Genomic DNA, 27,046 nt, shown 5'->3' on the forward strand with positions numbered 1-27,046 from the left:
AGCCAGAAGCCAAAGAATAGCTGGGATCATGAAAAGATGGGAGAGGCAAGGGAGGACTTTATCGTAGAGTCTTCGGAGGGGAGAACAGCTCTGCCAACACCTTAATTTCACACTGCTTCCAGAAACGTGGGAGAAAAAAATTTTGTTGTTTTAAGCCATCAAGTTGTGGTATCTTGTTATGGTATTCCCCAGAAATTAATCAGTGGTTTAGCACTGATTAGGCACGGGTGAAGGGAAGATTTTTGAGCTAGGACATAGGTCAGTAGAAAATATCTAGATAGAAACATCAACAGCAAAAGGTATAGAAAAGAGCTTAAGAGACATATGTAACACTGTAAAATATTAACCTACATGTATGTTAGCTCCCAGGAGAAGAAAAAGAGAAAAAATTAAGGCAGAAACAGTATTGAAGAGATAATGGCTGAGAGTTTTTAAAAACTAGTGAAAGACATAAAATCCAGGATTCAAAAAGTTTTATAAAATCCAAACAGGGAAAAAGGAAAAGAAAAGAAAAGGAAAGAAAAAAGACAAGAGAAAAAAGAAAAGAAGTAAACACCTACACACATTTTGACGAAAGTGATGAAAAACAAAAATAAAAAGAACTATGTAAGGAACCACAGATAAATGATATATCACTTTCATAGGAATTATCAAGTATGTATGTATACGTATTTCATTTTCCTTCTCTGTCAATAAAGTAAGCATTCTTTTAGTGATTCATTGATAGAGGACGGAAATAAAAAATATACTTTATAATCTAAAATGATTGATAATACAGTATAATATAGAAATATATTAATTTAATGCATCTTAGTATGTATTATATACTACATATACCTGATAATCCAATATACTTGACAATACAAAAGAAAAAAAAATTATAAAAAAGGATACAAAGTACAACTATCAAACAAATAATAAGATCTAAATATATCATTAATTACATTATATATAACTGACTAAATACTCTGGTTAAAAATTATCATTAGTTTTAATTTCCAAAAAAATCACATACTGCTTTAAAGAGAAAGACTTTAAACATAAAGACTTAAGAAAGGTAAAAGAAGGGGCGCCTGGGTGGCACAGCGGTTAAGCGTCTGCCTTCGGCTCAGGGCGTGATCCCGGCGTTCTGGGATCGAGCCCCACATCAGGCTCCTCCACTATGAGCCTGCTTCTTCCTCTCCCACTCCCCCTGCTTGTGTTCCCTCTCTCGCTGGCTGTCTCTATCTCTGTCAAATAAATAAATAAAATCTTTAAAAAAAAAAAAAGAAAGGTAAAAGAAAAAGGAGCATAAAAGATACACAATGAAAACAGAAACCAAAAGAGAGATGGTATAGTTATGTTAGTATTAGACAAAACAAAAGCAGTGACAGATGTAAAGGAGAGTTCATGAAGATAAAAAGGTCAATCCACTAGGGTGATACAGTATATAATTTAAACTGTATTTACTCCTAATAAAATAGTCTCAAAATACATAAAGCAAAAAATGACGGAACTAAATGCAAAAGTAACCAAGCCTACAAATACAGTCAGATTAAAAAGAAACAAACAAAACTCCTCTCAGGGGCGCCTGGGTGGCGCAGCAGTTAAGCGTCTGCCTTCGGCTCAGGGCGTGATCCCGGTGTTGTGGGATCGAGCCCCACATCAGGCTCCTCTGCTATGAGCCTGCTTCTTCCTCTCCCACTCCCCCTGCTTGTGTTCCCTCTCTCGCTGGCTGTCTCTATCTCTGTCAAATAAATAAAATCTTAAAAAAAAAAAACAAAAAAACTCCTCTCAGTAACTGACAGAGGAAGCAGTGGGAAAATCAGTGAGCACATAGAATATGTGAAAAATATGAGAGCAGGTGACTCGGCAGACTTACATAGAACAGAGTTCACAGCATCTGCAGGATACACATTCTATTCAAGAAAACATGAAGCATCTACCAAAAGTGAAAACATACTGGGCTAGAAATCAAGTCTCAGTAAATTATAAAAGATGGGAGTCATAAAGAGTAGGTTTTAAGGTATAATAAAGCTAGAAATAAGTTGCAAAATAACTAGAATGTTTCCCAATTTGGGGAAAATTAAATAATATACTGCTAAATAAATCCTTGGTCAAAGAACAAATTCCTCAGGGAAAACTGGTAAATATTTTGAGCTGGATGACAGTGAAGATGTGACATCAAAAATTGTAAGATAATGCTAAACAGTGCTCCTAGAGAAAAATATATAGCCTTAAATGCATTCATTAAAAAAGAAAAGTTAAAACACTCAAATGATCTAAATATACAACTCAAGTGGATGGGAAAAAACCCATCAACTAAAATCCAGAGAAAGTAGAAGGAAGAAAATAATAAGCATAAAAACAGAAATGAATGGAAACAATAAAAAAAAAACACAATGGAGAAAAACCAATAAAAACAAAAGTTGGTTCTTTGAAAAGATAAAATTTTAAACTGGCAAGATTGTTAAGTAAATAAGAAGGAAAGACAAAAATATTACAGGAAACATAGCACAGACATAAAATGCAAATAAAGGATGAAATGAATGGCTTTAATGAAAACTTGAAAATTAGGTGAAATTGACATATTCCTTAATAAATTACAAAGCTGAAAAAAGATGACTAAAATAGTCTTATATTTATTAAATATGTTAATCTATACTTTAAAATTCTCCAAAAGAAAACTCCAGACTTGAATGGCTTTGCCAATGAATTCTTTTTAACATTTAAGGAAGGAGTACCTGTCTTACACAAACTATTTCTGAGAATATTAAGAAGGAAACTCTTTCACTTGTTTTATAATGTAAACAGAAATGAAGAATTCCTAACAAAATATTAGTGACTCAAACACAATAATGTATGCATGACCAAGTTGGGTTCTTCTTGATATAAAAAAATTATTTTAAAGTTCAAAAACCAATTAATATAATTTCCCACATCAACAACAAAAGGACAAAAGTCACATGATCATCTGAATAGATGAAAAAAAATTGTTGATAAAATCCAATAGCCATCTATGGTAAAAACAAAAGAAAACAAAAACTCTTACCACACTTGAAATAGAACAAAACTTTCTTAACCTGGTTAAAAAAAAACAAAAACAAAAACAAAAAATATCCTCTCCAACATTTGTTGTTTCCTGCCTTGTCAATTTTTGCCATTCTAACTGGCAAAAGGTGGTATTTCAATGTTGGAGAGGATGTGGAGAAAGGGGATCCCTCTTACATTTTTGGCGGGAATGCAAGTTGGTATAGCCACTCTGGAAAACAATGTGGAGGTCCTTTCAAAAGTTAAAAATTGAGCTACCCTATGATCCAGCCATTGCACTACTGGGTATTTACCCCAAAGATACAGACGTAGTGAAGAGAAGGGCCATATGCACCCCAATGTTCAGAGCAGCTCTGTCCACAATAGCTAAATCGTGGAAGGAACTGAGATGCCCTTCAACAGATGACTGGATTAAGAAGTTGTGGTCCATATATACAATGGAATATTACTCAGCTATCAGAAAGAACGAGTTCTCAACATTTGCTACAACATGGACGGCACTGGAGGAGATAATGCTAAGTGAAATAAGTCAAGCAGAGAAAGACAATTATCATATGATTTCTCTCATCTATGGAACATAAGAACTAGGAAGATCGGTAGGGGAAGAAAGGGATAAAGAAAGGGGGGGTAATCAGAAGCGGGAGTGAAGCATGATGGGTGTTATACGCAACTAATGAATCATCGAACTTTACATCAAAAACCAGGGATGTACTGTACGGTGACTAACATAATATAATAAAAAATTATTATAAAACAAAACAAAAAAAACCCCAAAAACAAAACAAAACTTCAGAAACCTTATAGCAAAGACCATCCTTGGTGTTGAATTATTGAAGTCTTTCACCCTATGGTAGGGGACAAAACAAGGCATGCATTATTATCACTTCTATTCAGCATTGTGTTAGTAGTCCTAGCTAGTGTAATAAAGCTAGAAAAAGAAATAAAAGGTAGACACATGAAGAAGGCAAAAAAATAAAAACTGTTGCAAGTCATCCTCAATAGTTCTTGTAGAGACTCTATTAAACAATTAAAGTAAGTGAATTAAGCAATCTGTTGGATACAAAATTAGTGTACAAGTATCAATTAAATTTCAATATTCTAATAAGTAGAAAATTAAAATTAAAGATTTATTATAACTTCAAAAATACCTAATACCTAGGAATGAATGAAAATTTTGTAAGAACTCAACACATACACACACAACTATAAAACCTTATTAAGAGAAATTAAAGAAGAATTAAATAAAGGAAAGGGTTGCCATGTTTATGAATTGGAAAAGTTTTTATTGTTAGCATGTTGGTTTTTCCGAAATTGATCTATCAAATAAATGCACTCACAAAAAAAAAAAAAAAAATTGAAAAATAAATAAAAAATAAATGCATGCCCTCACAAATAAAAATCCAGCAGACTTTTTTGGCACATAAAATTTGGCAAGTTAATTCTAAAACTTACATGGAAAAGCAAAAGGCCAAAAAAGCCAAGACTATCTTGAAGGAAAAGAATGAAGTTGTATGATTTACACTACCAGATGTCAAAACTTATTATAAAGCTACAATAATTGTTACAATATGGAATTGGAACAAGATTGACAAATAAACCAATGAGATAAAAGAGAGTCCCCAAACAGACCAGCATCTAAATGGAAACTTGATTTGTGGCAAAGGTGGAATTGCAAAGCAGTGAGAAAACAGATGAATGCTGGACCAATTGAATTACTATGTGAAGATACATACCCTTGGACCCCTATCTCACACCATACGTAAAAATTAACTCAAGGCTAGTTATAGAGCCAAATGTGAAAGATGACACAAGAAGTCTCTATATAATAAAATACAGAATATCCTTATGGCCTTATACAAGGCAAAGATGTCTTAAAAAGAGAATCATAAGCCCTATATAGATAAGGTCTGAAAATTGGGGTAAGAACTTGTCAAAATAAACCATTAAGAAAGTAAAAACACAAATTATTGAGTATGGGCAGATATCTGCAAGCTATAAAACCAACAAAGAGCTTATGTCTGCAAGAACAAGGGCACAATACATTGAATAAAAAGATTCAACAACATCAGTTATTTGGGAATGCGTATTAGAGCCACACCGCGATACATCTATCTCAATACCAGAAATTGCCACCGGTTGAGAACCACTGGTTTTGATGACATGGAATTTTGGGTTTAAAATTGACCAGCTGCTTGACTTTGGACAAAGATTTCTTCATCTGTAAATGAATGATAACAATATATGCTCAAAGTGTTTTATCTCTACACTTCAGAAGTTCTATTCTTATGTTTCTAAATGAAATAAACAAACAAAAAACTCCACCCTAAATTTTAGGCAATTGACAAACAAAGGGATCTCACATTTGGAAAACACATTTCAGACCATGCGGTCAGGTTGTGACTCTAACTGAACCAATACACAATACACACCCAACCAATATACATTACATTCATGGGCTAATGTAAAAATATATTTTAAAAAATTATCATTTTAGTGTTTGACCAGCTAATCTTAGCTTTTGTATGTTATTATTAAAAAAAAAAACCTCAAAACAAAGGTCTTCCTATGTTGCTTTTGTTCCTTTTTTTGGCTATTTTGGTTAATACCCAATATTTATCTAATGTTTATTTACAAATGTATACATGCAAATGCCTAGTGGAATACTGAACATATAGATATTCTTGTGTTTGATTACACAGAAGTTGTATTTCTGACTTTGAAAGCCCTAATTCTATTATTAAAGCATTTGCAAATTTGAAAACAATTTTTATGTTAAAATTACAAAGTCTCAAAAATCTCATTCTTCTTTCATTTTTGTCATTTCATAAAACTCTACAACTCGTGGTTTTGATTTTGACTTCTTGCCTCCTGAATGCCTAGGGGCAAAATGTAATTTTCCACTATTTTCTTAAGAGTGTAGAGGTCTGGGGGTGAGAGCGTATGGTTGTGAGGAGAAATAGCACCGATTACTGGAAAATCCTTGGAAACTGCCAAAATTCCTAATGTCCTGAGACTTCATTTTCCCTTTTCAGTGAACATTGTCTGGGGATATAAACAACTGGCTTCCCATTTGGAGTTGGTTTTGTTACAGAGAGAAAATAGGCTTTGAAATTAGTTAGGTAGGCGACCTTAGTTTTGAACGCAGACTTTCTATTTAGCACTTGTGTGACATTAGGAAAGTACTTATTTCTCTAAACGTCCACTTACGCATCAAGTGAATAAAAAATATATATATTATTTACCTTTTTTGGAGTTAGAATAACAAATGGAAAATACACAGAGCTGTACCTGATACATGTAAATACGGAGTAAGTATAGACTCTCTTCCTACTCCTTCCTGTTCCCTTGGATAATCCTTGTAGTCCTACAAGGTGTTTTGCACCCTGGCTCTACTCTTCCTCCTTGATAGTCACTCCTCAGACCCTTCCTTAAAAATTAGTTTGCTGTGGGAGTTGCCTTCCCTGTAGCTTTATTTTATTTTTCATTTTTGAGAGAGAGAGAGAAAGACAGAGAGAGAGTGTGCATGTGAGCAGGGAGGAGAGGGGAGAGAGGCAGAGGAGAGAGAGAATCCCAAGCAGGCTCCATGCCCAGTGAAGAGCCCAGTGCAGCCGATCCCATGACCCTGGGACTATGACCTGAGCCAAAATCAAGAGTGGGATATTTGACTGAGCTACTCAGGCACCCCTTCCTTGCAGCTTTTAAAAACTATTAAGTAAGATTAAAGGAGTCAATCGTCTGGTTTTTTTCAAACTGCGTGTACTAATTTCCTGTTCCTTTGAGAAGTAGCTTTATGTTCTTTTAGTGTGTATATTCCTTTCATTCCACTTTGGTTTCCCTGCTTTTGCTAATGGTTAACATGCTCTTCCCAAGGATTTATGTGACTCTCCCCACTTGGTATCTGAGTGGTATTTTCACCAGGATGAGTTCTGCTGTTACCTATGTTTCCTTCTACAGGAAGCACAGTGGAAAAGAATGCAAGGCCCCCAGGTGACTTTCCTAGACACTCTATGGCCCCTAGGACAACACAGCCACTTGAAATAAGCCTTGATGACTGATGAAGAGACCGGAGTCCTTATACTCGTGGTTCCACCTTACATTTGTCACATATCATCATTCCTTTTAGCCACACAAGTTGGGGGGCAGAGAAGAATGTATTGGTTGTACAATGAGACATAAAACCAAAAATATTCCAGGTGATTCAATAAAGAGTATATGACAAATAAGTCTTAAGATAACTCTGCACTTTAAAGCTGATCTCCATGGTGTTTTTAAGAGAAGAATATAGAAGAGAACATTCTTTGCCTAATTACAATTTGCCTGGAGCTTGATGTTATCGCTGTGGGTGTCTGCAACAATGGATTTTGCTGCCAGCCCCTGGCAGACTCTGCTGCTTATGCCAAAGCTCCTTCTGAGGACACCCAAGTAAAGCAGGGCCTTGAGGAGCTGTGCACTGATTTAAGAAATCCATAGAAATATATAGTTTTAAGTCAAAATGTATTTTGCTCAAATACTTAAGGTTAGTTATTTTTAAATATGCAAAATGGAAAAGATAATGGCGACACTTTATTATGTCAGAAAAGGAAAAAAAAGAGCTATAAATACAGGTTTTAGGAATTGGGATTCATTTCTCAAAGGTCAAAGGTATCTGGCTCTGTTTAATTGTCAAAGAAAAATTGCATTTAAGTTAAGTTGTGTGAATCTGACAGAAATCTTTAAGAGCTGTTTGGGGAGAAACTTTAAATTGAGCAAATTTCAGAAACAACCTCATTAAACATATTCAAGGAAGTATGGAACGAGGCTATTTTTCCTTTGGTTTAAAACAGTGTTTTGCTGACTAAAGACGTATGGTACTTCCTGAAATACTGCAAAGTTATTCTTGCTTTTCTCTTCGCACTCAACCATGCTTCCTCCATATTATACATATTACTGTAGGTGATAATATACCTCCATATTATCTATATTATTCTCAAATTCTTTTAGATATATGCCTTTCTCAGCGCCTCTGTGACTTATAGAACTGGACTGAGCCAAAGAGCTTCTTCAGTGAGATGATCAGAGTTGGCCATGTTTGAAGGAAAACTGGTCCTCCAACCTCAGGGGGGGAAGCATGGAAGGAGGCAGTGCGTAATCAGAAAGTGGAGCTCCACCTGGTTTGGCTGACCGCTCCTCCTCCAGCTTCTGTTTAGAAAGGAATGGAGAAATGGGAGGACTACATTCAGAAGGATAGCCAGGCACCACGGCAGCCTTTTGAGTCAGCACAAACCCTGTATGACCATGTCATTATGCACTCAACTCTTCACGAAGTTCTGCTCTACTCACTAATGCGTCTGTTGTGTGGGCAGTTGTATTGCTCAAGTTATAGTTTCTACTTGTGGTAGTATTCCATCTGAGTCACCAGAGTGCTTTATCTATCCTACCAGGATACAGTTTTTGAACTGATGCAACTGATCTTCCAGAAGGCTGCCATCCAACCATTAGAAGGAAAATTTGATTATTGTTGGTTTCCTTTTTTAAACTTGATTACCAATGGCATACTGACTCTTAAATTCAACAAAAAGTACACTCTGTATTAGTGATGACTAATTTTTCATAAGAGTAACCAGATTTCAGATCTTATTCTACTGTACAGAGAGGTTACCAATAATCCAGTGGAAAATGTTGGCCAGTTTAAAGATCAGTACAAAAGAGCAGTAATTGTTTTTAAAAACTCCCTCCCTCGGGGCGCCTGGGTGGCACAGCGGTTAAGCGTCTGCCTTCGGCTCAGGGCATGATCCCGGAGTTCTGGGATCGAGCCCCACATCAGGCTTCTCCACTATGAGCCTGCTTCTTCCTCTCCCACTCCCCTGCTTGTGCTCCCTCTCTCACTGGCTGTCTCTATCTCTGTCAAATAAGTAAATAAAATCTTTAAAAAAATAAAAATAAAAAATATAAAAATAAAAAAAATTAAAACTCCCTCCCTTAAACAGCATTATATTATCAGCAAACTACTCCAACAAGTTGGAAGACATAAAGGACAGAGAAGAATATGAATTTAGTCGGTGTGAGTCCAAAAGTCAAGGTGGAGAAGTTCTTCCAATCTTCAAGGGGTACCACGACACCTCATTAAAGTGAGGAAAAGGGCAGCTTCCCTGTCATTTACCTTGTATCAATCCTAGGAATTTCCCAATTTGTCAGATCCTACTGTGCATTATACGTTCCTCTTATTATTTTGGTTTTATCTTCCTTCCTTCGAAGAAGGCTTCATTTGAAGCAAATGATTTTGTTTGTTTTGGTGGAGTGGGGAATGGTAACCCATGGTGGCTGTATCTTGCCTCCCTCCTCAAGTATTTATTTGTGAATTTATGTTTGGCTTCACTTGCAGCTGTATTCCTGAGATCATCCCAGTGTTAGAAGTAGAAGTAGAATGAGCGGTGCTCAGCTGCTATTTCCAGAACTTGAAGTAAGTGTTTTTAACAATGTGCCTATTTTCCATGCAAACTGTAATGCACAAAAAGGTGAAAGAGGGAGGCTTTTAAACTTTCACATCGGGTCTTAGAAAAAGCATTTTGCTAAACTGCATTTCATGACCTGACAATAATAGGGCAAATAGCATGACTCCAAATATAGCTTCCATCAAAATTCTGCCCCGACAAGAGGATTCCTGTTTGTAACTGATGACCCACTTGGAGACAGAGAATCAGTCAAGAACCGAATGTAGTCACTCCCTAGAATCTGCTGTTCAGCATTTGGCCAGTTTGTATCTTTAGCAGTTATGACCCTGTCAGTACGTCAGCCCTGGTGTGGAGCCTTTAAAAGTACAGATAGCGATCGCTATGTCACCACCACCCACTCCCAACCGATCCTGATGCTACTTCAGTATAGGGTAGGACTCAGGGGCTTCTCAGGTGTAAAGAATTCCATAGATGTTTCCAGTGGTTATCAACCAGTTTTAATTCTGGTTCCATCACTTATTCTGGGCACATCTTTTAACTTCTACGTACTCTAATTTTTTCATCTGGTTTACATAGGCTAATAAAGATTAAACAAGAATTTATTATATTAACATATGCAAATACAATTTTATTTTATTTTTTAATGTTTTTTTATTATAGTATGTTAGTCACCATACAGTACATCCCTGGTTTCTGATGTAAAGTTCGATGATTCATTAGTTGCGTATAACACCCAGTGCACCATGCAATACGTGCCCTCCTTACTACCCATCACCAGCCTATCCCACTCCCCCACCCCCCTCCCCTCTGAAGCCCTCAGATAAAGAAAGGGGGGGGTAATCAGAAGGGGGAATGAAGCATGAGAGACTATGGACTCTGAGATACAAATACAATTTAAACGTGGCTTTAAACAATTACTTGGTTCTTGATTCGGTTCCTGATTTTCATAGTGACGGTTATACTCAGGTTTACAGAATGAGTGTGGTTAGCTATCTTCAGAACTAGGAAAATAATTAACTATTTCCTACCCACAATGCAGTGGAGTGGAAAACTTCCCCAGGGATTTCCATCTTATTCCAACTTCCAATGTTTCATGATTCACAAGTCTGAACAGTTTACTAGAGCTCCGTGGTTAAGCACATAGACTAAACTCATGGTGCCTGGGGTTTTGTTCATAATCCACCACTCCATATATTGACTTTCTAAAAATTATTTAGCCATTCTAAGTGCTGAACAGATATTCTATATGTATCACTGTATCCGTAGGAATCATTAAGGCAGCCAAGTCTACCGGCCTTGCTATAAGTCAGCGTATTATAATATCAGTAACATTTATTAATACTCAATAAGACTTACTATTTATTAGTTGTGATGACAGAACTGCTCCTTCTTAATATTTTCTATTGTTTAATACAGCTGTCGAGCTTATAGAAGATGAGAGTGCTAGTTTTTCTCTCTTTGGTCCCTCCCTGAACCCCACCTCCATCTATTCTTCACTGTTCTCTGCCCTGCTCTGGAGGCTAGCCACGATGGACTGGATCTCCCTGGTTCCTGTGCCCTCTGCTGCCCTTTGGGTTTGGCCAGTGGGAAGTGTCAGGGGGAAATCAGAGTGTCTTCTAGAGCCAGAGCTCCTATCCTGCAGCTCCACCCACCTCCCCCTTTTCCATCTCCTGCAGTATTTGGTAAGCTTTCCCTCCTCTCATTGTTTTAGATCCAGGGCTTCCTGTTGGTGCTGGTTACTGGGATTTCATCATGTGTTACTAGCTCCCAACCAGACTCACATCTCTGTGTGTGTTCCCTTCACTGATATGTTTGGACAAATCTTTTAGAGTGTGCTGTCAGTTTCCTCCCAAGACTGATGAACAACAAACATTGCCCTTTATTCAAAGCTCTAGCTTTGCATTCTCCTGGGCACAGGGGAGAAGGAGATGATGAGCACACTTCCCCTTCCTAACATTGTGTAAGCAAGTAAGTGGTAGCAATGACAAGAGCTTGGAGCACTGTGCCTTAAGAGTCCCTGGAAATGGCTTCTTTTAAAATGTAAGCACACAAAGAATTTGGAAGAGCCATGGTGGGTGTTTGGGTGGGATAAGTGGGGAAAGGATGGTGAAATGGATGGCTTAGCTCTCTATGTACAAAAGGGAGATGTCATGACCTACCATTTTCCATGACGCTTTTGTTTCTTGGGACTTGGCCGTCACTGAAACACGAAAGAAACTGCAAAGATATGCTTAATACCATTATGCAGACATACGTTAACTAGGTCTTTGTTCAGGAAAATATCTGGTCTATTTCTCTCCTAAATAGCTTTTGTGTCATCTTCTATACATGCCTCTGCTTATAATGCTATGTCATGTACGGCTTCAGCATCTTTAAAGAATTATTTTTATATACTAATAAAGAATGTTTCTTTTCTGCTAAGGAATTTAGAAGTGCGCTTTGTCATGTAAATTCTACAATACATCAGGCCAATAATTATGATTAGGCTATTTTATATGCACTTAAACACACTGGAGGAAGGTAATCTTTATGGATGTTCAGTTCCTTTCCAAGTATAAATGAGATCTTGGGCTGTGTTAGTTGTTCCATATGCAAGTGTATGCTTCAGCTCCAGGTTTGGATTTGGGGGCACATTCCATTCCAAACACAGGGTGAACATCTGCCCGGGAAATTTGCAAGTCTGAACATTTCAGCTACAAGAAGGAACAGGAACCAACCAAATAGACAGTTGAGGGAAAACATGTTTTTGAGGAACTATAATATAGACAAAGAGGACATTAGATATTTGAGGGAAAAGAGGTGAATTTAAAGTTAATCAGATTAACTAGGAATACTTATGGACAGACTTGACTGTTGTTCTATACAGTTTGCAAACGCAGCAGCAGACAGCTCTCACGGCAAAGTGAGGAAGTGCTGTAACAGCTACTCCTTCTCTCCTCCAGCATCCACACACAGGTGCCTCAGAGAGACAGCAACCAGCAGCACCAAGAAATCTGAAACTGTTCTTTAGGCAACAGAAAGCCATAAACGTCTTGGAGTCAGGGAGCAATATGAACTATGCTGTATTTTATTAAAAATTACTTGGGGTGGCGAGGAGGATTTGCTGAATCGCGGGTGTTCTGGATGGGGAGACGGAGCCGGGAACAGCTGCGGGGATCCAGGCAGGAGGTCACGAGCGCCCGGCGAGGCAGTGCGGCCGCAACCAGCAGCGCAGGTGTGAAGGGAGGATCGGGTGCCAGGAGAACTGACCAAATCTGAAGCTACATGTGGGGTCTTGGGGTAGGGAGAGAAAGAGGCCGAAATAGCTCTAGGATCTTTGAGTCTCTACGGTTGGAACAATGAACACTGAAGAAAAGGGAAATTATGAAAGGAGGTGGGGAGATTGAGGAGATAGCAAAGATGTTTCAAAGCAGCTGAATGCGAGAGGCCCACAACATGTTGTCCATGAAACAGCTGAAGTCCTGCTGAGGAATTCGAAAGGCGTTTGGAGGAAGAGACGTCCACCTGAGAATCATATGCCTCGAGGTGACACTTGAAGCTGTAAGTGCTGTTGAAATCACCACGGAACAGGACATGATGTAGGAAAGAAAAGGGTAAGGGTGGGGGGAGGGGGGGGAAGCAAGCTTTTGGAGAAGGCTTATCATTTGAGGACTTGAGAAAGAGCTGGTGCAAAGAGCTTTCCATTTTAAGCTTTAGAAGTGTTTCCTCATGCGTTTCCTAATTTGATCAACAAGATAACCTTGGGAGGGCAAGTGGTATTAACCCTGAGAAAAGAATGCCAGACACTCGAAGTGGTGTGCCTAGGGTTGTTCGGTAAGTGGTAGGCAGAATCAAAACAAAAACCCAGGCCTCTCATGTCTCAGCCCAGCAACTACCACGCTGCCTTCATCTTTAAAGGGAGCTTTGCAAAGATCCTGTCCTAGAGCCCTGAAGGGGGGCTGGGGGAATGTCCAAGAGCCCTCTGGGGAATCTGCAAAGCTCCCTCAAGAAGCCCTCTCTGAAAGGAGGAGGCCTGGGGAGGGAAGAGAAGCGAGGGAGGTAGAGCTCAGTGCTATTTATGGAGACTAACTCTGATGACACACCAAACTTTAACCTAATATTTCACCTGTACCTGAGGTTCAGCCAAAATCAGGGTCAAATATTCCTTGATGTCATTGAGCTTTTTCTGAGACTAACTCGTCTTCTCAGTAAAACTGACATTATTCTATGAAAACTTCCCTCCTGTTACCTAAGGAAAGGTATTCACTGACCAATGAAAACACAGCATGGGGAGTGGATTTTCTACACTTGTGCCTCTTACAGTACTGTCCCATTCTAAAACAATATATGGAGGTAGCTTCAAGTCTGAGTGGCAGGATATATCATCCGAGGAGGGCACAGCAGAACCTCCTAATAGTTGGAAAGAGTTTCTTTGTCTCTTTCAGCAACTAACTTACCAAATGGCAGCTTCAATATTGAAGCAGAAAGAATTTCTGCATATAGACATCATGCATCCCAAAAAGATTTTCAGTAAAATAACAAAACACAGGGATGCCTGGGTGGCTCAGTCGGTTAAGCATCTGCCTTTGGCTCAGGTCATGACCCCAGGGTCCTGGGATTGAGTCCCGCATAGGGCTCCCTGCTTAGCTGGGAGCCTGCTTCTCCCTCTGCCTGCCACTCCCCCCTGCTTGTGCGCTCACTCTCTCTCTCTCTCTCTGACAGATAAATAAATAAAATATTTTTTTTAAAAAAAGAATCACAAAACACAAACATACATAGAATCCTTTAGGTCCCTTCCCTGGAACGTACAGAATGCATTTTGAGTTTTGCCAGGTTTGCCGCATTTTCTTTATTTTGTGCCTTATGCATTCTTAGAATTTAGTATTATTCATACTTCTGTGAATAAAAGGAGCCCTTCTTGAACTTCTACCTTAATTTAGAAATCATCATGGACAGCAAGTTTGAAGTCCATGGAGACATAGATCTGAAATATATTCTGATACATTTAAAAATCAACAAATCTCTTCCCTGTAGTCATTGAAATCTGTGCAAGACTCACTCCTAGGTTGAAACAGTCAATTAATTATGTAAGAGAAGCGTCTGCTGCGTGAATCCGACAGTTTTCTAAGGACTGTAAAGCCCTGGATAGAAACAAAGGGCAATAACATTTACCAAGAGCCAGCTACTGGCTTTGGGGCTTGAAATATAGGATTTAAATTGATGATCCCATCAACATTAGAAAGCAGAGACAATTATTAGAATTCTACACATGGAGATACCGATATTCAGAGAAATGAAGGAACAAGTCCAACTCTGAGTAGGGGACCTGGAACTGGATCCTTGATCACCTTTACTGCAAAGCCTGCTGTACCAGGTTGCCTCCAAACGAAACCTTAGATTGGTGAACTCATGGGGAAAAGCATGTGTTCTTGATTATCCTCTGGGTTGGATTCTACTCAGGGTGTGTTCAAAAAAGCGGAAGAACTAGGAGGTGCATATCACAAGGGGTTTATTATGGGATTTGAGGTCGTGCAGTTAAAGGAGCTGATTTCACAGCCCATGTGAAGCTGTGTCTGGTGCTAAAGCCTGAAGACCAGAGGGGAAGCAGCAGAGAAGGGCAGATGGATGCGAAGGTGGGGAAGCAAGGTCAAGATGGCACATGCACGGCTGAGCGCCAATGCACAAGGATGGTCTGGAACCTTTGTCAGACCGGCTTCACTCCCAAATGTGATGATGGGGGTGTGCTGCGGAAGAAGCTGGCTGCCCTTTATCACAAAGCTAAATGTGTACCTAACTGTAAAGCAGGAAATTCGGCAGGAACCATGGGAGCTGTGAACCCAGCTGTTGTGTCTCCTAACCAGAGAATCCAGCAAGAAGCAACACTAGAAGTGTCCTTCACAGACTTCTTGAGGATCAAGTCACATAGCTGCTCCTTCACCTGACCTTCTGAATCTCACCCCCAAGGCTTTCTATGGCCCATGCTGACATGTAGCAAACGGGCTTCTGGGAAATGAAGATAAACCAGGCTGTGTCTTATGCGGTGTTTCCTGCCCCTTCTCTGGAAGGCCATCTACTTGTTTCTTATTCACAAACACCTTTTAAAATGCAAGTAAGAGTAGAATTGTTGCATGTGAAGTAAAGAATTTGCAATTATTTGACAGTTCAGCTATTTTATTATTTTTACTATTAAAATATGGTGTTTCACAGCTGATCCAGCCTTCACACCTATGAATCTGCCTACCGTCATCAAATAGTTTGAATAGGCGTGTCTTATTATTCAGGTCACCCTGCCTAACAAATGCATCTTTTCCCTGTCAATACCAATGTTATGCATTTATTTTTATAGCACAATGCAAAACAATTATAGGAAAAAAAACCTGGAAGTGAATAAAATATCTCAGATATTCCAGTGGCAAAGATGGTATTCAGTTAATCTTCTTTGGATTCAGTTAACTAGTATAATTACAGCACTAGCCAAATTACTGCCTTCTATTTACGGCTTCTGCTATATCTTTATTCTTTTGTTATTTGTTTTTGGTGTGTGTGACCATGTCTTTGACTTTTTTAAAAGAAGATGTACAGAATTAGGTTAATCAGAGCCCTTTGTTCATAAAGCACTATCATCATTTGTCCAGACATGACTTTTATTTTACTTATTTCATTTGTTAATTATCTAACAAAGTAATGAATAGCCACAAATCCACCACTCAAACCAGAAATGAAAACATTGCCAATAACATGCTTTATCTATGTTCTTCTCTATTTTATCTTTTCATCTTTCCATTACAGGTAGCAACTGCCCTGAATTTTGTATGTGACGTCGCTTTACAAAAGGTATGTATGTATATATGTATTCAAACATATATACGTGTACGTGCATTTACATGTTTGTGTATGCATATGGTGTTTTCACGCACTCTCATACATTGCGCGCACACACAACACACATATATATATATATATATCCACACACAAACATACATACACAAAGATATATTGTTGTTTTACTTATTTGGAACTCTATAAAAATGGTATCATAGTGTCTCCTCGTACTTGCTTTTCTTACACAATGTTATTAAAGTTTAACCATGTTGTACATAAGGCTGTAAATTCATTCGTTGTCACTGGTGCAGAGCATTCCATTGTGCGACTGTACCGTACTTTATTTATCCATGCTCCTACTGGTGGGCACCTAGATTTCTTTTATGTTTTGCTTTCACAAAGTGTTGCTATGAATGTTCTATAGTTTCTTTGGGGAATATAATTAGAAGTGGACATGCCAAGTGGATACGGCATAACAGAATATGCCAAATTTCAACTTGTGAGATGTGACAAGTTATTTTTCAAAGTGGATGAACCAATTTTCATTCCCGTCAGCAAAGTATATCAGATCCCCTGCATGTTGTCCAACACTGAAAAGAGTCACACTTCTTAATTTCTGTCATTTGAATGAATGTGAAATAGTATGTCATTGTGGTATCTGATTTGAATATTAATGAGGTTGAACATATCTCTCTATATATGTTGCCTCACATGGCTGCTACTTATTCAAGTATTTTTGCCCATTTTTGTATTGGATAGTTTATATATTTCTTATTGAAATAGAAGAGTTAGAAATTTATGATACTGATCCCTTGATAAGCATGTTGCTAATAACTTCTTTTAGTTTGTACTTGCATTGACTTTAATTTCATCTTTTCAATGAAGAATTTTTAACTTTAATAAAATTGCACCTATCAATCTTTCTCTGTATGGTTGTTATTTTTGTTTTGTTTTAAAAAATCATTTCCTACTATAAATTATCACCTAAAAAATTAACGTTTCACATTGAAAACATTTGAAATTCATAATGCATCAGGAAATTGTTTTTACGTATTATGCTATAAAAACAAAGATAACACAAGAGACAATAAGTTCTGGCGAGGATGTGTTGTAAAGAGTTGATAGGAATGTAATCAACACACCATTGATGGGAATGTAAATTGGTCTAACCACTATGGAAAACAGTATTGAAGTTCCTCAAAGAATTAAAAAGAGATCTGCCATATGATCCAGCAATTCCACTTCTGGGTGTATGCCCAAAGGAAATGAAAACAAGATTTCAATAAGATGTATATACTGCCTTGTTCCTTGCAGCATTATTCACAATAGCTAAAATATGGAAACAACACAAGTGTCATCCGTCAATGAGTGGATAAAAAGATGGGAGATAGATACACACACACACACACACACACACAAGAATATTATTCAGCCATAAGAAAGGAAGATATCCTTCCTTTTGAGAAAACATGGATGAACCATGAGTACATTATGCTAACTGAGATAATCTGTCAGACAAGACAAGTACTATATGATATTACTTACATGTGGAATCTAAAAGTTAAAGTATAAAAAACAGAGAGTAAAATGGTGGTTACTGGGGGATGGGGATGGGGGCAAGAGTGAGGATATCTAAGGGTACAAACTTGTAACAAGTAATAAATAAGCATAGAGATCTAATGTACAGTATAATGAGTATATACAATAATATTGTAGTATAATTATGCAATGCGACGAACACTGCTACACCAGCAATTATAATATGTAAATGTATTTAAGCAAAAAAAATATTTTTCAGCTTCATTTGTTTTTTTTTTTAACTTTTTTAAGAATTTATTTATTCGTTTGAGAGAGAGAGAGAGAGAGAGAGAAGCAGACTCCCCACTGAGGAGGGAGCCTGATGCAGGGCTCAATCACAGGACCCCGAGGTCACAACCTGAGCTGAAATCAAGAGTCCGACGCTCAACTGACTGAGCCACCCGGGTGGCCCTCAGCTTCATAGGTTACACAGTTTCTCCTCTCCCTACTCTTATGTTCTGTCATGTTTTTCATCTCTGAGTTACACATATGCAGAGTTCTTTGGGTATCTGTTCTATCCCACTGTTCGGTTTGTCTATACCTACACCAGTCACAAAGTCTAATCACTACAGCTGCATAATAAGTTTTGTAAAACTGAAATAGCAACTTGTTATTCCTCCTCCATCTTCTCCTTTCAGAGCATCTAAGCTAATTTCAGCCTTTTGCATTTCAGAACAGACGAATCAGTTTTTCAAGTTCCACCAAAAAAAAAAAAGAAAAAAAAAAGATTTTTTTTTTTTTAAACTAGATTCCATTGATTCTCATGTCAATTTGGAGAGCTTTAAAATCTTGATGCACTTGAGTTTTGTTTATCCATGAATGGGAGCCGCTGCCTCATTTGCTTAGGTCTTTTTAATAACATACAAGGAAAATATTAAAATTTTCTACATATAGGTATTTCATATCTTCTGTTCAACATTAGGTATTTATAACTTTAGATAGTGATAAGTTTGTTCTCTTTATGAATCACATTTTTTAAATGACATGTTCATGTTGTTTATTACGGGTATACAGAAATGCAACTGATTTGAGGTTTCAAAAACTCATTCTATGCCTTTCTTTCTTACTAAATTCTCATTATTTAGAGTACTTACATTATACTATTAATTTACCTACAGATTTACACACAGAACACCATAGCATTTACTTCTCTGGTCCTGTTGGATTGGTTAGAACTTCCTGTGAGATGTTGACTATAATTGGCAATAGTGGGCTTGCTCATTTTCATTACTGATTTTAAAGGAAATGCCATGATGTTTTCTTATTTAGAATGAGGTTTATTCTAAGTTTTCTGCAGATACATATTAGCAGGTTAACAAAATTCTCTGAGCTTACTAACTTCTTTTTGAATGAAGAACAGGCACTGGATTTTTTAAAAATCCTTTCTGCTCCATCTATTTAAAGGAACATATTTTTTTCCTTTAATTTTTTAATAGCTTGAATAATATTTATAGATTTTTCTAAAAACCATCTTTTTATGTATAAAGTAATTTCAACCTGGATATCATGTATTTTCTTTTCATATACTGTTGAATTCCATCGGTAAATATTTTGTTCAGGATTTTTGCAACTCTATGAATGAGAAACTTGGTACTATAATTTTATTTCTCAAGCTGTCATTACCTGCTTTTGTACCAAGGTTAAACTGACCTTGTAGAATCAGCCAGGGATTCTTCCCTCATTTTCTATTCTCCAGAAAATTTACTCAAATTTAGGACGATATGTTCCTTAAACATTTAGTGGAACTTACCTGTAAAACTTTTGGAGCCTTATTTTTCTACATGTAAATATATTTCATTACTGGCTCAACTCTTTAATAGTTGTAGGAATATTTACATTTTTATCTCTTTTTTCCCTTTTTCTTTTTTTTCATTTTTTAAAAATTTAAATTCAATTAATTAACATATAATGTATCATTGGTTTCAGAGGTAGAGGTCAGTGATTCTTCAGTCTTATATAACACCCAGTGTTCATTACATTACGTGCCCTCCTTAATGCCCATCGCCCAGTCACCCCATCCCCCCACCCACCTCCCCTCCAGTAACCCTCAGTATGTTTCCTGTGATTAAGAGTTTCTTATGGTTTGTCTTCCTCTCTGGCTTTGTCTTATTTTTTCCTCTCTTCCCCTATGATCCTCTGTTTTGTTTTGTTCTTTTCCTTAAATTCCACATATCAGTGAGATCATATGATAATTGTCTTTCTCTGATTGACTTATTCTGCTTAGCATAATACTCTCTAGTTCCATCCACGTCATTGCAAATGGCAAAATCTCATTATTTGATGGTGTGTAATATTCCATTGTATATATATATATACCACAAATTCTTTATTCATTCATCTATCAATGAACTTCTGGGCTCTTTCCATAGTTTGGCTATTGTGCACATTGCTGCTACAAACATTGGGGTGCAGGTGCCCCTTCAGATCACTATATTTGTATCTTTTTTTTTTTTAAGATTTTATTTATTTATTTGACAGAGAGAGAGACAGCCAGCGAGAGAGGGAACACAAGCAGGGGGAGTGAGAGAGGAAGAAGCAGGCTCCCAGCATAGAAGCCTGATGTGGGGTTCGATCCCAGGATCCCGGGATCACGCCCTAAGCCGAAGGCAGACGCTTAACGACTGAGCCACCCAGGTGCCCCCACTATATTTGTATCTTTGGGGTAAATACCCAGTAATTCAATTGCTGGGTAGTAGGGCAGCTCTATTTTCAACTTTTTGAAGAACCTCCATGCTGTTTTCCAGAGACGCTGTACCAGCTTGCATTCCCACCAACAGTGTAAGAGGGTTCCCCTTTCTCCGCATCCTCGCCAACATCTGTCGTTTCCTGACTTGTTAATTTTAGCCATTTGGATGTCTTCTGTGGATAAATGTCTGTTCATGTCTTCTGCCCATTTCTTGATTGGGTTATTTGTTCTTGTGGTGTTGAGTTTGACAAATTCTTTATAGATTTTGGATACTAGTCTTTTATCTGATATGTCATTTGCAAATATCTTCTCCCATCCTGTCAGCTGTCCTTTGGTTTTGTCGACTACGTCCTTTGCTGTGCAAAACCTTTTATCTTGATGAAGTCCCAATAGTTCATTTTTGCCTTTGTTTCCCTTGAAGGAACATATGGGTCTAGCAAGAAGGTGCTGCCTGTGTTCTCCTCTAGGATTTTGATGGATTCCTATCTCACATTTAGGTCTTTCATCCATTTTGTCTATTTTTGTGTATGGTGTAAGGGAATGGTCCAGTTATTTCTTCTTGAAGTTCTCTTGGCAAGTTGTAATTTTTCCAGATATTTTTGTTTTGGTTAAATTTTATAACTTACTGGCACGAAATTGTCGATGATCTCATTTTAGTCTTGCCCCGTCTTTTGTCATATCCTCTTTATTATTCAGTATATTATTTATTTATGGCTTTTCTCTCTCTCTCTCTCTCCCTTCCTCCTTTCTGATCAATCTCACATGAAGTTTATTTGGAACAACACTTAGCTCTTTTCTTGCTTCCTATGATACCTTTATATTCTATTTTATTGATACCTGCTCATATCTAAAATATATCTTTCTTCTTGCTGTCCTTGAGTTTATTCTGCTATCCCTATTTTAACCTTTAACGTTGGGAAAAACTCGTGACTTTTCATTCTTTTTTTTCTTTTGTAATAAAATCATTCAAAGCTAAACAGATCTCAAAATGCGGCTTTTTTGGTTTCCTACAAGTCTTAACAAGTAGACTTTGGGTTGCCCTTCAGTTTTAGGCTTTTGTGTTTTTGTTAACATCCACTAATATTTCTTCTTTGACCTGTGCATTAAATAGAAATGTGTTTTCCAACTTCTCAATATGTGGGGGTATTCTTCATTTGCTTTTCTGTTATTACTTCTTAATTGCACTTCATCAGAGAGCTGTTCTGTGGGATACCTATTCTTTGAAATGTGTTGAGACTTGCTTTATGGCCTTGTTCACAGTTTAAAAAATATTCTGTATGTCCTTGAGCAAGACAAGTATTTTCTAACTCTTGGATGCTGTTCTGTACACAGCTATTAGATCAAGCTTGTCAGATGTGTTCTATTTTTTCTTTTATTGATTTTTTTCTGCTTGCTATCAATAATAATTGAGAGAACTGTTTTGCAATTTCTCATTATGTTGATTGAGTTGTCCAAATTTTATGTGGTTTGAACAGTTTTTACTGCCTACACTTTAAGGCTATTTTGCCGTAGCTGTCTTGTTTAGACTGGTCATATTTTCCCAGTGAATTAAGCCTTTTATCATGGATAGTCATTCTTTAGATCCCAATGATTCTCTCTGTTCTTAAAAGATACTTGGTCTATGAATAATATACCTACTCCAGCTTACTTTTGGTTATTATTGGCTTAAAGTCTCTTTTTTAACTTTGTCCTGGTAGTTTTCTTACTCTTTAGGAATAGTTCCTATAAATAACACCTAACTGGATTAAAAATACCCCTATTTGATAATTTTTTTAATTGGTCAGTTTATGGTTTTATATATGCTATGTTTACATATGTTGTGTTTATAGATATTCTATAGCACTGGTCATTTTTTATTTATACTTATTGAGATTATTGGAAAGCCTGGGTTTTTTAATGCCATCTTGCATTTCAGTTTCTGTTTGTTTTGCTTTTCCTAGGTTTCCATCTCCTTTGACTCATTCATTTTAATTAAATATCTCAGTTTCATATTTTACTTTATTAATTTTCTTCAAATGTTGATGATTCTTTTACCTCTCCATTTTTAAAATTTCAACCTTTCTATTTTCATTTCTAAACAATCCACACGAGCGTATTTTGTGTGTGTTCATTTGGAAAGTTTCCTGTTATTTGCTCATTTTTGTAATTGTATCTTTTGTCTCTTCTACTATATGATATACAGCCATTCTATATCCTGTGTCTGACAATCACAATGTTTGCAGTCCTTGCAGGCTGGACGTATAAGCTGTTTCTTCCTTCTGCTGACTCTCACTCCTAGTGGCTTGCCTTCCTCTATTTTTGATCATCTAGGTCAACCTATTGATCTTATTCTGAGGTAGTTCTTAAGAATACTTGAGGGGGTTTGCTCCCTATCTTTGCAGGTAGCTAGTGGGTATACCTCTAGTAAATTCCGGTTTAGATCAGGAGTGCTAGATTATAATTCTCCAATTCCTAACTGCTCCAAGGTTCCTTATCCCCGTACCAGTGTTGCTGTAAGTGTCCACCCCAGGGCAACACCGCACCTCTGAGGCTCCAAGCTGTTCCAGCTTCCCACTGCCATAGTTTCAGCACCCTGTGCTCGATGTTGAGCTTTGAGTCTCCCAACTTTGGATTCAGGTGTTCCACCTCGGTTCGCTGCCTCTCAAGTCTTGGTTCCTAGCACCCAGGAGCAGTTGCTAACGACGTTGGGACCCACTCACAGTAGTTTGTTCCGGGAAGAGGAGGGTTTCCTGGAGACCTCTCTTATATTGTGAGACAGCAATGATCGCAAAGAGTCTGTCCTATCCACAATCTAGTTGTTGAAATAGGAGGGTCCCTTGGAGCACCTACTCACTCATGATACAGAAAGCAGAATCCCTGCTTCCTTTCTAAAATGTCTGGGGGATTCTCGGTTTTTGTGAGCCCTTACCCTTCACAACAGAAGCCATTAAAGACAATGTCCCCCTTCTCTTGAGACTAGGGAACAGGCGAACACTAGAGTCCCATAAGCAAACAAATCCACGCCAATCTTTGAAGAGGAAGTTAGAGGCACAAGGAATCAGAAGACATGTGGAATGGATAGCACACATGGCAGCAGAAATCTCCAGGACTCAGTGATGACAGTGCCAGGGACATAGAGAATTTATCCAGTGACTGAGGGCAATTATATTGGGGGAATAAACTGGGAGTCTCTGCTGGAGCAGTTCTGTAATGTATTTTGGGCATGGTTTCTGAATGTGCAGCTCCTAACTGGTTCTCCTTTAGGCCCTCTAAGAAATTCTTATGCAACCTAATACTCTTTCATAAATGTCATTTTTAGAGCTGGTTTCTGTTTTTTACAACTAAGGCCCTTTCAGATACAATAATGTAACACCTATTTATGACCCTCTGCCCCAGCAATGATACAATGAAATAATGGCTAAGTTCTCACTGGACATTTCCTTCATCTTGAAGCCAGCTGGACTTTTTGTTAAGATAAAGAGTGAAGGCAGGGCAGGCCACAGGAAACAGAAAGTGCCATTCGAAGGGAGGAAAATATATTGATAATGACGTCTTTTCCTGCTTTATTTCAGGAATACACTATGATGATTATGATATTTAAAAGTCTTCTGTGGGGGCACCTATGTGGCTCAGTTGGTTAAGGGTCCAACTCTTGGTTTCTGCTCAGGTCACTATCACGCCCGCATTGGCTGTGCACTCAGCCCATTTACACGAGCTCTCTCTCTCTCTCTCTCTCCCTCCCTCAAATAAATAGATAAATAAATCTTCTTAAAAACTAAAAAAATAAAGGTTTTCTATGGTAATTATCTTAATGGAGTGAAAGAGTAATTATATAGAATAGTAGACGAGGTAACTAGCTGATACGAGGAAGTTGAAAATTTCAATGATATGGTATAAATTTCCATCTTAACTCCTAATGACAAAACATTAACTCTCTGTAACAATAAACATTTGGGATCAGTCAAATATTAAGTTTTTAAATAACTAGTTGAGAATGAGAAAACAAATTCAACTAGTTATTTTCAAAATCGTTTTATGTGTTTTTCCCTTTGTTTTATATTATCATATATTTTATAGTTTATAATATTATATTATTCTTTTTCTTTACAAACTTGAAAGGGTCCTAGAAAACATTTGATCAACCCCATCTCTACTGTGGACTCAGAAAGGTCAAATGACTGGCTCCAATATCAACATTTGGAGCCTCAAAGTATTATCATCAGCAATCCCATCTAATTTATTGTCCTCTAACTAGAAAAAGCAACATGTTTACATTTATTTTGTTTCCATTTCTCAAATGAACTGTTCCCATTTAAAAATAAATAATATAAACTAGTAACTTAAAAAATCATCCTGATATTGTTTCAGGAAACATGAGAACAAGGGAAGAATTGTACACAGGCTGATCAGCTCTCTTCTAGTTTTGTTCATCTTGCCTAATAATTTTCTTAATTGTGGAAAATGCTTTAAATGATTTTAATTTTTTATTGTTCCTTAGAGCATTACCTATTGCTTCCATAGTCTCTCATTTTTCAGAAGCCATTTAACGTCAGGCTTGTTGGGTCACATGCAGAGTTAGGAAAATGATGTGTATTTGCTCATCATACCTGTGGTCCACTCAATCAATCCCACAGAATTGAGAAAAAGCTAAAAAAAAAAAAAAAATGTTCTCCAAAATTTCAAAAACTCCAGGGTTATCTAGTTCTGTAAACATTTCATTTGATATTCTAAAGCACTGAACGTTTTACTGAAGAGCTTTATAAAATTGTGTAAATGACAAGAGTTGTGGACTATTGAATAACCTCCACCTTTTTAAGGGACAGTGATTATAGGTGTCATATAATGAAATACTGCAATTCTCCTAAATCTGAACATTTTATATTTTACCTGAAAGAATTAGTTAAGTAAAATAATACTGCACATAAAACTATAGTAAGACATGTTTAATTCTCTGAAGAAAATTATGTTTTAAGGCTATTTTGCTTATTAGTTGCTTGAGGGTGACACTTTTAATTTTAATTTCATTTTAAATATATTTTAAAACTTCAACAAAACTGCTTAATGAATTCTAATTTTTGTTGTATACCTGGAAATAATAAAATACTTTTAAAAATTATTTTATAAATTAGTTTTTAAAATATGGACCACTTTCTCTTAGAGTTACATATTATGCAGATGACTATAAATAATAAACTCTGAAAATTTAATTTTGAACAGAATTATGTGAATCAGGTTTTATGCCCTCTTTTATAGTTCTCCCCTTTTTTAAGACTCTTACCTAAATTTGGACAAAAATCTTGATTGGCTGCTGAACTCTCTTTAACAACTTTTTTTTTTTAAGATTTATTTGAGAGAGAGAGAGAGCGCATATGTGCACAGGGGTGGGGAGGTTGGGGGGAGTGGGTATAGGGGGGTGGGCAGAGGAAGAAGAGGACTCCCCACTGAGGTGATGTGGGGCTCCATCCCACGACCCTGAGATCATGACCTGAGCTGAAGGCAGATGCTTAACCAATTGAGCCACACAGGCACCCCATCTTTAACAACTATTTTTCAGTGAGGTTACTCTATGAGAGTAAGGAGGAATTATCCCAAACCCACAAATACAATATATATAACTAAACTTCCAAATTACCAAATATCACGAGATTTCTTGTTTTCTACTCTTGGATTTTTCATTAATATAGAATTATTTTCTTTTGTTACAGTATCAGTTTTTCTGGACTTCTTTCATAGAAATAATACTGTTTTTAGGTTTTGAGGCTTCCATTATTTTCCAGTAATTTAATAAGAGACAAGGCCCCATGAGGTCAGTGGAGTTTGTTTTAAAAAATAAAAATATCTTTATATATAATTATAAAAAATTTTATTGTGAAAAGTTTTGGAAGAAGAAGGAAGGCTTAAAGAATAATATAAAATCTCTAATTTTGCCACTCAAAAATAAAAATAACCATTGTTCATGCTTGTTTTCTAATATTTATATTATATATGAAAAGAATATACGTGTGTTTATATATATCCTTTACTGCTATTAGGATCATATGAATATATGTAAGTATACATATATACCTTTCCATTTATACTACTAGGATTGCATATATATTTCTGAAATTTTTGCACTTAACATATACTTTTGGCATTCATATTATTAAGTATTTTATTAAAACATGATTTCAAGGATTGCAATGAATTCTGGAGTATGGTTATTTCACAATTTAGTTGGTCATTTTCTTATTGCTGGACATTGATGTCTTTAATTTGTGATTCCTTGAACTAAACTAATACTGTGATGGATAGCTTTGCCTACTCTTAATATTTCCAGAACACGGAATCAGTGAAGTAAAGCACATGAATCATTTAAAGACTATTGATATATTGCTACATTGCTATTAAGAAAGGTTTACCTTGTAACACAGCATGTTGTTACTAGGGTAGCTCACATGACACACTGGGCAGGTGAGACACAGAGGATCACAAACATGCCTCCTTACTGTTGATGAATTATTCTTTTTGGCCTTGATATATCCCATGAACGGGCTGGTTC

General features: G+C 37.0%; 1 long non-coding RNA gene across 1 annotated transcript in view; it reads left to right on the forward strand.

Moving 5' to 3' along the window:
- Positions 1-12,873: 12,873 nt before the first annotated feature.
- LOC103663662 overlaps positions 12,874-27,046 on the forward strand; it is a 54,060-nt gene continuing 39,887 nt past the window's right edge. The window contains exons 1-2 of the long non-coding RNA XR_568838.2: positions 12,874-13,001; positions 16,230-16,274. This is a non-coding gene — a long non-coding RNA (uncharacterized LOC103663662). The remainder of the gene's footprint in view (positions 13,002-16,229; positions 16,275-27,046) is intronic.

The sequence above is a fragment of the Ursus maritimus genome, unplaced genomic scaffold (genome assembly GCF_017311325.1).
Source record: "Ursus maritimus isolate PB19 unplaced genomic scaffold, ASM1731132v1 scaffold_5, whole genome shotgun sequence".
Taxonomy (NCBI): Eukaryota; Metazoa; Chordata; class Mammalia; order Carnivora; family Ursidae; genus Ursus; species Ursus maritimus.